Genomic DNA, 12539 nt, shown 5'->3' with positions numbered 1-12539 from the left:
TGATGATGTAAGTACTAATATGTGTTTAAGTTGAAATGGGAATGCTTTTACTCAAACTGATCCGTTTGTCTGGTTTCTTTCAATTTCAGCTGTATCAAACATTGATTTGGCTTTCTCTAAATTTTTGGTTTGATTATTCTATTTCATGGATAGAATAATCACCATTTTTTTTTTAAATGTCTTAGAAGGCTAATAATATAGAATTTTCATAACTTTCCTATGTAACTAATGACACTAGGCACCTTTTTCAGCAATCTGATTCAGGGCTTCCAATGGATATGGCAGATAGATCTGACTTAAGTTTGGGTTGGCTAAATTTGGGTATTGACTCAAAGGGATGATGATGGGTTTAATTTGGGTTTTTCTTTAGTGGCCCATCACTCTGTGGACAATGACTGATTTATCACTTGACTAAAATTTGAAGAAATATACACAAGTACTATTATTATTTATTACATTGAAACTGTAAAAATAATAATCACCACCTCATTCTAAAAAGTATTTATAAGAAGAGACTTTCTCCTACCACTTTTAGAAAAATATATAATAGTTCTATTTCTATTTTCTACTAGAGGAAGGGAAAAGAAAAAAATCCAAATTCAACTAGGAAAAAGGAAAGAGCATAATCTAAATCTTGATTCAACAAGAAAGCTAGCAAAATCCTAATTCAACTAAGAAAGGAAAAATAACATAAATTATAAAATATTATTTTATACTCAATCAATCATAATTCTAAGATAATTTTTGGATGGTCAAGGCTTCTGTTGAGTTGGATAGAACTCTATATAAATAGATGTCATTTTTTTTAATTTTTTATGACATAGAAGAACTCCACTCAGATTAGTTATATGTCGCATAGCATACTATATAACAATCTTCATTGTTAATCAAAGTCCTGTGGGCAACTGATCACCGGAACCAGTTATCGGATAATCTAGGGGCTTTTTACCCCTATGAGCTAAGCAATTTATCCTTATATCAAGAGGCAATAGATGTCATTTTTTATAAGCCAAAAGAACAAATTACACAAAAATCTGAATAATAAAAATATAAAATAACTGATTAACAAAGTCTTGTGGTATTAACTATTAAGGTTAATTTAGTGTGACTTTGGATACAATATAAACAAATAAAATTTAAAAATAAATAAATAAATAAAAGGGGGAATTATTTTCTTTTAAAATAAAGCATAAACATCGGAACTATCTTATATACTAATGGGTCAGTACAATCTAGCCCGACCAAAAAAAAAAAAAAAATGTTAGAGAAAGCCCAAAGAAAGTGTGGAGAGAAGGCACAAAATTGTCATACCCACATCGCTAAATAAAAATATTAAAAAAAAAAAAAAACAAAAAAACAAAAAAACAAAGAGAGACATTTGTGAATCCTTCTCGTGGCATACAGCCTTTCTCTCTTCCATAGATCCGGATCTGGATCTTTACCGTTTCAGTTGACATATTGATATACTATAGATCCATAGGAACCTAATCTTTGAAATGACTTTTCACTCATTTCATTTTTAGCAGAATTGATTTTGTGTTTTTTAAAACTTGATTTTATAATTTTAATTAAAATGTAGTGTAGATAAAGTGTGTAATAAGATTTTTTGTAAAATTTTATCCACAGGGGAAAAAATCAAATATATATATATATATATATGTATATATATATATATATATATGTATATATATATTGGCTTTTTAGCTAACATATTGATATATTATAGATTCATAGGGACTCAGTCTTTGAAATGACTTTTCACTTGTTTTATTTTTAGCAGAATTGATTTTGTGAATCTCAATGAAAGAGAAAATGTAGTGTAGATAAAGTGTGTAATAAGATTTTTTGTAAAATTTTATCCACAGGGGAAAAAAAATCAAATAAATGAATATATATATATATATATATATATCTTGGCTTTTTAGCTAACATATTGATATACTATAGATCCATAGGGACTCAGTCTTTTAAATGACTTTTCACTCATTTTATTTTTAGCAGAATTGATTTTGTGAATCTCAATGAAAGAGAAAATCAGCTGTCAATATCCCCCCCCCCCCCCCCCCCCCCCCCCAAAAAAAATTTGAAACATGGTCAATTATAGATGGAACGAGAAAGAATTCTTTTTCCTTTGCATGTAATGAAAGAGATGAGAGAAATAAAATATGGAAATAATTGGTTTTTATGGGTCTCACCAATTTATATATATATATATATATATATATATATATTTTAAAAGAAAATCATTTCCTCCAAATCCACAAAATTACTCTTACACTTATACACATGAAATTTTTTAAATATTTTGTGAAATTACATTTATATTTTCATAATTAAATATTAACTTATAATTTATAAGGATAAAGTAGTAAACTAATTTTTTTATTATCTTTCTTTCATTTTTTTTCCCCTCTACATCCAACCATATGAATAAATATTTTTCTTTCCCTTTATGTCCAAACACACGAAGGCCTTCTGTTGCCACAAAAGTCAAAAACATGTGGGGCTCTTTTTGAACCTTGTAGGATTGCGGGCAAGAGGGTCCAAACACATTAATAAAGGCATGTTTGGTAGACTATAATAAACGCTGTAATGTAATAGTTATTTCTATAATTTAGTTATTCTTTAGTTTGGTTATATTTTTATTACAAGGAGTAGTCATTCCTTATGAATAGATATTTTTCAAAATGAGAAATAATTATTCATCTTTAAAAGATTGTATTAGCCATTCTTTAATAAGTGCAATAATTTCAAAACTTAATATATTTCTAAATAAGCAAACTTTCCATATACATCTAACAATTATAAAAATAAAAAATTATAAAAAATAACATATATCTCTCTTAAATTTAAAACTAACAATTTTTAAGGAGATATAATTGTATGAGTAAGATATTTCCTAAAATAAATGTTGAGTTTCACTTTAATGTTATAACTCACAACCAGACTAATAAATATGTTTAATTATTACATTATAATACACTTTATTACTAATAATAAAAATTACAATTCCTATCGTAATTCTCATTCAGTGTACCAAACCTAAATATTTTTCTTTCCCTCTACGTCCAAACACACGAAGGCCTTCTATTTCCACAAAAGTCAAAAACATGTGGGGCTCTCTTTGAACTTTGTAGGATTGCGGGCAAGAGGGTATGGGTATCCCTGGTTCACTCATCTAGTTTTGTTTGATATTTGGAAAATTATAAAATGATATCCTAACAGAACCGCAAAATTTGTGGGAAAAACTAAAAAGTTCTTTGCTTGATATATCCGAGTCATGGTGCACGACTAAAGAGAAGCTACATTTCCACAAAAGTAAAAAAACATGTGGCCCTCTCTTTGAACTTTGTAGGATTGCGTGAAAAAAGGTGTCCTTGGGAGTTGGCACCATCCACTTTTGTTTGATCTTGGGAGAAAAATGGTGCCAGTGATATTAGAAATTTTAATACGTAAATCTGTTACTGATAATGAAAAATAGTTCAAACATTTATATATTATTTTGTCAAAATAATACTAATTTTATTTATTATCATATTAATTTATAATTTTTTAATTATAAAATTTGTATCAAAGTTATAACAAATTTTATTTAAAAAATTCTTATAATTAGATATGACAAGAATTTAATTAATGTCAATTAAATAACATAATAAGTGAATGTAAATTACTTTTTTCTTTTTTTTTCTTTTTTGATTGATTCGTTTAGGTTTGTGGTTGATTTTACCCCTTCCTAACATTACTGATTACTCTCACCATCATATAAGTTGGGTTCTATGGTCCTTCTCAAAAAAAGAAAAAAAAGGGTTCTATGGTTTACCAAAAAAAAGTTGTTTTCTTATGGGTAAATGCATGCTCACCTTTGATAGATATTATAATTCATTTATCAAGAGTCTTGTAACTTAATTGACACTTCTTTATGTACAAAATGCTTAGAGGTTTAGAGTTCGATTATTGTAACTATCTAAAAAAAAAAATAAAAAAGTTGTTACAACTCACCTTCAATTGCCCCGTCCCCCCGATATGAGCGATGTTCTCAAGGAGAGGCTCTTTTGTTTTCTCCTTTGTGATTTTCTCTATTTTTGAATAAAATTTTCTATTTCCAAAAAAAGAAAAAACTCAGATTGACTAATAAAGTACTGATAACAAGTTTCTAAAAAAGAAAAAAAAAAGAATAGTACTGATAAGAAGTTAGCTATTTACTACTTACCATATTCTCAACACATGAATATATGGTTGAACTTTTAACATAGAAACTTCCCTGATATTGCAATGTAAAATTAAAGCATAAGTGTTGGGACTGACGAGACCTTCCTCCCTGGACAACCTCATCAAATATACTCGTCCAACTTGGTTGAACACGGACAAGCACAGGCAAGTCATTAATAAGAGCATTCAATGCCTCGGACAGTTACCAATCAGTTGGCAGACCGTTGGGACCTCATCAAAACCCATATTCATGAGCCTTGAGGCGTACAAAAAGGACACTAAAACCACAATCAAGGCACCAACGGCTAGAAACCATGAAGCTGTATATATACACTGATCAGAGACAAGGAAGGTACACATGATTCACTCAAAAATACTTTGATATTCAGCACTCTCTTATTATTCTACAAAAAGCTTTTGTATACTGACTTTGGCATTGAAGACATTGTGGCAGGCACCACATCGGTGACCATTTTTGGAGAGACTTTGCCTTAGGATTGCAGGGATAGTGACTAGAATTCATTTCCATTTGAAGAACCAACAGGGCTAACGATCTTACATATCATCAGTTTGGCGCCATCTATGGGGACGACATTTTTGCACTAAGGTTCGAAAGCGTGGTTCCAGTCAATTCCCAAATTCAGATGGAGTCCAACCAAGATCTTGCAGCACTAGCCCTGCAAATCCAAGCATTTATAGCTAGCGTGGAAGAACTCACCATGTAGAACCATGAGATGAGGCTGCGACTTCAACAAGAGGAGAACTGGTCCGTCGAAAGCGAGCCACTCCAGATGAATCGAGCTCAGATCTTCTTTGGGAAATGAAAAAGGAGATGGACGAGTTAAGGAACGCCATCAAAGGGAAAACCGATCAAAACTTGGACAGAATGGTCAGGACGATGGATTCACCCTTTACAGTGGTAGTCCTACAATGCCCAGTGCCGTCAAAATTTCGCTTGCCTTAGCTTGAACCGTTTGACGGACTTAAAGACCCCCTGGACCATCTCAACACTTTCAAGACGACAATAGGTCTCCAACAACCCCCTGATGAAATATTGTGTCGCTCTTTCCCCACCACTCTCAAAGAAGCTGCGAGGAAATGGTTCATGAAGTTACCAACATCATTTATCAACAGCTTCGAGTAGTTGAGCAGTTCTTTTCTACATCACTTCATTGGAGGACAGTGCCTGAGGAGGCCAGCAGACCACTTACTCACCATCAGGCAGGGAGAGAAGGAGACCCTGAGGTCGTACGTAAAGCGTTTCACTCGGGAAACTTTGGAGGTAGACGAAATTGATGACAAGATGCAGCTAACAACCTTTAAAGCCGGATTGAAGTCTAGGGAGTTCGTGGTCTCACTCGAGAAAAATCCTCCAAAAACGATGGCGGAAATGCTCTTGAAGGCACAGAAGTACATGGATGCTGAGGACGCCTTAGTTGTGATAAAAGACGAAGAGAAAACTAGCAAGAAGGGAAGGAAAGAAGACGACCGTAGAGGAAAAAAAAAGGAGCGTTCGGATCGTCAGACTAATGATAGGGGTAAAAAGAAAGACGAAAAAGCTCATCGGATGGTAAAATTCACTCCCTTAGTTATGCATGTTGACAAAATTTTGGTACAGATTAAAGATAAACACTATTTCAAATGGCCTAGGCCATTACATTCGTCACCCAACGAGCGTGATAAGAAGAAGTATTGCCGTTTCCACAAGGATCACGACCATTACACAGAGGATTGCAGAGACTTGAAGGAGCAGATAGAGGAGCTCATACGAAAAGGGAAATTGCAGAGATTTGTGAAGAAGGGGGAGCATAGTAGGTCTAGGGACGATGACAAGGATAAGCGTGAAGCCTCACCAAGGGATGAGGATCGTACGCCCCAACATCCACCAAGCATGATCGAGGAGATAAAGACGATCACAGGTGGGCCATCCACAGGAGGGTCATTCAAGTCCCTCAATAAGTCATATTAAAGGTAGGTGAATAGTGTCCACAAGATGCCCCTGATGAAACAAAGACAAATGAACAGGGACATGTTTTTCTCTGAAGAAGATGCTAGAGGGGTGAAGCAGCCTCATGATGACCCCTTAGTCATAATGTTAACGATAGAAGGGTTCAACACCCGAAGAATCCTTGTGGATATTGGCAGCTCCGCGGACATCATCTACCTCTCTGCTTTTCAGTAGTTGAAGCTAGATCCAGGAAGGCTACGCCCATTTGACTCTCCCCTCATCAGCTTCAGTGGAGACAGAGTGTATCCTAAAGGTATAGTGACATTGACGGTCATAGTGGGAACTTACTCGAGGCAATTGACTCATCAATTGGACTTCTTGGTAGTAGACTGTCCCTCATATAATGTGATTATTGGGAGACCCACACTCAACTACTAGAAGGTAAAATTCTGTCCACCTATTGTTTGAAGGTAAAATTCCCAACAGAAAACGGTGTAGGTGAGGTAAAAGGAGATCAAGTACTGGCCAAGAAATGTTATCAGGCCGTATTAGCTGCAAAAGAAAATCATACGTGGTTGATTAAGGAGAAGGAAGAAGATAAAGTGGAACCCCTGGAGACAGTGAAGCTGGTCGAAGGAGAACTAGCAAGAACAACTAGAATATGGACGACATTGAGCTTCGAGATGAGGACAAGACTCATCCAGTTCCTTAAAGAGAACCTGGATGTCTTCGCATGGAGTCACGAGGACATGCCAGGTATATGCCTAAAGGTCATCCAGCATAGGCTGAATGTGGACCCCGAGAAGAAGCCCGTCCAGCAGAGATGACGGGTCTTCGCTCTAGAACGAAATCAAGCAATTACAGATGAGGTCAACAAGCTGTTATTAGCAGGCTTTATTCGAGAGGTCTACTACCTAGATTGGCTCGCAAATGTTGTCCTAGTGAAGAAAGCGAATGGAAAATGGAGAATGTGCGTGGACTTCACGGACCTCAACAAATCTTGTCTAAAGGACAGTTTCCCTCTATCAAGGATAGATTAGTTGGTTGATTCCACAGCCGGGCATAAACTACTGACGTTCATGGATGCATTCTCGGGGTACAATCAAATAAAGATGACCGAAGAAGACCAGGAGAAAACTGCTTTCATCACAAGCTAAGGGCTCTATTGCTATAAGGTAATGCCCTTCAGGCTGAAAAATGCAGGAGCAACCTACCAGAGGCTAGTGAATAAAATGTTCAATAAGCAGATCGGGAGAAAAATGGAAGTATATGTGGATGACATGCTTGTCAAGAGTAAAGAAGAGCTTGCTCATCTGGACGATCTCAAAGAGACGTTCACCACGCTCAAGCAGTACCAGATGAAGTTGAATCCCAGCAAATGTGCCTTTGGAGTAGTCTCGGGGAAGTTCTTAGGGTTCATGGTGTCCCAAAAGGGGATAGAAGCAAACCCAGAGAACGTGTGAGCCATACTTGACATGACGTCACCAAAGACCGTCAAAGAAATCTAGAAGCTCACAGGAAGGATAACGGCACTCAACAGGTTCGTCTCTAAAGTGACGGTTACCCTTCTTCAAGACATTGAAGCGAGCTTTTGCTTGGACTGATGAATGTGAGGTAGCTTTTTAAGAAATCAAGCGCTACCTGAGCAATCCACCCCTTCTAAGTCCGTCCAAGGAGGGGGAAAACTTGTATTTGTATCTAGCAGTATCAGTCACAGCTGTGAGTGCAGCCCTAATTCGAGAAGAGGACAAGAAACAGCTCTCAGTCTATTACGTCAGCTAAGCTTTCCCAGGGGCAGAAGCCAAGTACTCGAGAATTGAGAAGATCGCATTCACATTAATAGTAGCTTCGTGTAAACTGCGACCTTATTTTCAAGCGAACCCCATCCTGGTAACGACGAACCAACCCATTAAGAAGTCCATGAACAAGCCCAAGGCAATAAGGAGAATGGTTCAGTAGGCAATCGAGCTTAGCCAGTTCGACATTAAATACCACCCCAGGACAGCTATTAAAGCACAGACATTGGCGGACTTCATCGCCGAGTTCACCATCCCAGACGAGGATAGCCTTCCCAACGAAGCAGAACAATGGACGATACAAACTGATGGTTCGTCAGCCCAAAAGAGGGGAGGAGTATGGGTCGTCATCATCACCCCAGATGGAGAAATGCTTAAATACAGGGTCCAACTAAAATTTCTGGCCACCAATAACGAAGTCGAATACGAGGGAATATTGACGGGGCTAAGGGTCGGAAAAGCTCTAGGAGCTAAAAGCTTGCTCCTCTAGTGATTCTAAGCTGGTAATAGGGCAGATAAAGGAGGAATATGAAGCAAAGGAGGAGAGAATGCAAAAATATCTCAGGCTGACGAAGCACTTAACATAAGAATTTGATAGGGTGGAATTCGTGTAGATCCCCAGAAGCCAGAACATGATAGCAAACGAGATCGCGAAGCAAGCATCGTCAAAAGAAAGACCAAAGACTAACGAACATGATGAATGCGCTCCTATGATAACAATAAATACGCTCCTCTTCAAAATTCCGTTATCATCCAACACAATTCTCAAAATGTTGATGAATACACTATGTTCACACCTTCACAACCTCCTTGCTCCACTTCTAGTGTCTTAACGAACTTAGATGCAAGAGACCCTTCAACTTGTACTTATATAGCAAATGGGTTGACTTATGTTTGGGGGTATTGAAGGTAATGGGTTTGATTTAGTTTCTTCTTCAATAGCCAATCTCTTTTTAAAAAGATGACTCCATTTTCAATCCATATCCACAGTCAAAGAAACTGAGAATCTCTTTATTAAATTTCGAAGAAATATGCCCAGGTATTATTTTTACATTGAAACTATTTTCCATTGAAAATTCGCTCCTGTGTTTTGCATTGCTTGATTTGCATCTTTGGGGGTCTTTCTCACTTCCCATTCTCTTTCTCTAAATTAAATGGCATTTTTTTCATAATTCAGAGAAATAGAACCTAGTGACAAAGAACCCCAAAGAAAAAGCAGAATCGATAGTCATATTGTTGTTGAATTCTATTTCTTGTTAGGATAAAAGAGATTCCAATATTATCTAAGAGAAAAACATTAAATTTATCAAGTTAATGGACAAATAAAGTCCAAATGCCTATACTTTTTTAGACTCACAAAGATCAACATCTATTTGGCCATAGTCAAGAGATTACCTATAGTGATTAGAATTATTGGTTTTAATTAGTTAAGCATTTTAGCTATGGGTTTTTGAAGGGGCTCAGTGGTATTAGTTCTGAAATAGACTGCTTGAATGAATGTTGCTAGGAAGTTAAGGTTTGATCGATGGAATGGTCACGGTGCCTTTGATTTTCTGCTAGAAGACTTAATTCAAAACAATGCACTGTGTATCATGAATATATATAAAAGAAAAATTCAGAAGTTGGAGTAGGAGTGGATCGCTGGGTTGAAATTTTAGAATTATATAGTCTACTCATAAAGTCATTGCCCTGTTAAATTTGGTACAATTTCAAAGTCGTTTGAGGGTTAAGCATTCAGGAGAACTAAGCATTTCATTAGATTTTGCTCCCTTCAAAAAGGGAAAAATCATGGTTTCTTATTTTATTTGAATAGTTTATGATTTTAATTGTCTTAAATGCGTAGGCTGTACAATACCAAGTGGTCAACTCGGAGTGCTTTTCATATATTGACTCAGCTGTAACACAATGTTAACCTTTCTCTGCCAACTGATTCAGGGCTTCCAATAGATGTGAAAAATGGGTCTGACTTGGATTTGGGATCTGACTCAACTGTTGGAGATGGGTTTGATTTAGCTTCCTCTTCAATGGCCTATCCCTTTGTAAACTATGATTCCAACTTCAATCCATATCCACATTTGAAGAAAATAAGAACCTCTTGATCAAATTCCTAGAAAATATGGCAAGGTACTCTTGTTAAATTGAAATTGTTTTCCTTTGCATTGTTTTTGTTCAATTTCTTCTGCCTTGTTCATTGACAAAGCAAGTCACCCTCTTTAGTTGTATTGTTTGATTTGCATCTTTGGGTATCTTTATCACTTCTCTCTCTCTTTCACTAAATTAATGCCCTCACTCATAAAGGAGTCCCAACCCAATTTGAAAGGATATGGTAATGCGAAAGAAAAGAATATTAATGAAAGCAAATTAGTAATATGATCAATAAATATCATCACATGGCTTATTGCTTTGCAGGGTAACAATACTTGGTATTGGTGAGTTGTCACTCCTAGAAGATGGCCTCTAATTAGGTATATAAACAAATATGTAACTATGCTTCTATCAAGTGAGAAATCTTATTCATGGGTCGGTGTTTTTACTAGTTGGACTTTTATTTATTTATTTATACATTTTCTGCTTAAGATGTTGCCTTAAGAATCAAGCTACCCTTCTTTTTATTTAAACTCTGCAGACTTCGAACTAACAATTTTGTTTTTAGTATACTTTTTTTTTCTCAGCTTTTTTTTTTCTTAGTTGGACATGGTTCTAGTATGAACAAAATTTTTCTTTCACAATAGCAATGTGGATTGCTCTTTTTATTTATTTTTTGCTAGACTGGATTCCTCTTCTTTCTCATTCAATATTAGGCCATACAACATCTTAATTAAAGGAGGAGATTTTTGTATGTGACTGACCTTTAATTATCAATACCTGGATTGAGTAACATCTATGTTTGGGTCAAGTTATTTCTGGGTTTTGTGTAGTTATTCTTATCATGGTGTTTTTGTGACATCTATAAAGTGTCAGATTTTTATTCAGTTAAGGCAAGGCCTATTAGTACATGATTTACCATGAAAAGAAAAAGAGTTGAGATTATTAGTAAATCAGGTGATCAATAGAGGTATGTAGAGTATTCTTGATCTTTTGTCATTCAGATGCAACTAAGAATGAAAGACAATTGTTGGTACAATATTTTATTTGTTACTTTAAAATTGTTTTCCTTTGCATTATCTTTGTTCGATTTCTTTTGAGTTGTTGAATGCCAAATTATGTCTCCCTTTTTAGTGGTCTTGTTTGATTTGCATCTTTGTCACTTCTCACTCTCTTTCATTAAATTAAACTGCTCATCATTAAGGAGCACTAAGCCAATTTGAAAGGATATTGTAATGCAAACAAAAGAGCAGGATTAATGAAAGAAATTAGTAATTTGATCTGTTGCTAAGTTGCATTCGTTTTAATGGCAAAGATGTTTCCAAAATTCTTTTAGCAAAAAGCACAAACTTGTGCAACTTAATGGACAAGTAAATCCAAAATGAAAATAATATTTTATATTGATGAAGATCAACATTTCTTGGTCATACTCAAGAGATTAGTTGTACTGAATTTGAATTATTGGTTTAATTAGTTGAGCAAATTTTCTTATGAGATTTGAATGGGTAGAGTGGTAGTTGCCAACCAAGGCCTGCGGGATTTGGCAGCATTTAACTAGGAGTAGCTTAAAATCTTATGAAGGAAACAATATGCGGTTAAGCGGTTATTGGCATGTCCTCTTCTAAGATACAAGCATAATATTTAAAAAGTTAAAACATATTTTGAATATTTTATATATATGGATTTATGGGTGGAAGGATGGATGTGTGAGATAGGTAATGGGTTATTTAAGTTAGGAAACTAACTTTTCTTACCTTTGAAAATTTGGAAAAAAATTCATTTGTAAATTATCCTTTTTCTTTAAATTATTTTTGGAAATAAGAACACAATGGTAGCCAGTGATATGGGTCTATTGAGAAGAATGGCAAAGTGTAACTTGTGATACATGAATGTTGATTTGGATTGCATTCTGGATGCTCTCTTTTTTAGTTTTTTGTTTTTTGACTCTTGTCTAATTTCTTTGTTTTTAAGAGATACAGTTATAGGGCAAGATGGACTTCAGCTTATGTCTCCACTCTCCACTCTCCACTGTGAAATCCTCAGTTCTTGTGAACAGAACCCCAACTGGCATCTTCAGCATTATAGGGTTTGTATAAAGGGGATTGTTAGAGCAACAAGAGGCATCTAGTTCAGTATCCAGGTGGGAAAGGGAAAGGAGATTCACACTTCTCTATGAGCCTATCATCATCTTGTGGGGATGTACATCTGAGCTAAGCTACCTTAGTCGTCTGCTTCTTTGCTTTGAATTCCCAAATTAAAAAAGAAAATAGGTTCAAGTGACTTCGCTTTGGTGGGAGAGTATTGGGAGGTGTTCAAGGCTATAAGGTAGGTTCTCTTCTCATGCCAAAATAAGTTTGTGGTTGCTGCTAGGAACTATGTTATTGGCAGTTTGGAATGTGCTGATTGAACAAATGTGGACATTGTGATGCTGGATTTGACAAAAAGATGCTGGATTTCTCTTTTTAGAGTACTTTAGAGTTTGCCAACCCATTTTCCTTATT

At 35.5% G+C, this 12539-nt stretch overlaps 1 protein-coding gene across 1 annotated transcript in view; it reads left to right on the top strand.

The window, feature by feature from the left end:
• LOC126717097 (disease resistance protein RUN1-like) overlaps window positions 1-9845 on the top strand; it is a 98811-nt gene extending 88966 nt beyond the window's left edge. The window contains exon 6 of the mRNA XM_050418359.1: window positions 9797-9845. The gene's annotated coding sequence lies outside the window, so the exon portion shown is untranslated. The remainder of the gene's footprint in view (window positions 1-9796) is intronic.
• The last annotated feature ends 2694 nt before the right edge of the window (window positions 9846-12539 follow it).

This window comes from Quercus robur, chromosome 3 (assembly GCF_932294415.1).
Source record: "Quercus robur chromosome 3, dhQueRobu3.1, whole genome shotgun sequence".
NCBI lineage: Eukaryota > Viridiplantae > Streptophyta > Magnoliopsida > Fagales > Fagaceae > Quercus > Quercus robur.
Note: the sequence above shows the minus strand (reverse complement) of the source record. Positions and strands in the feature narration are given on the sequence as shown.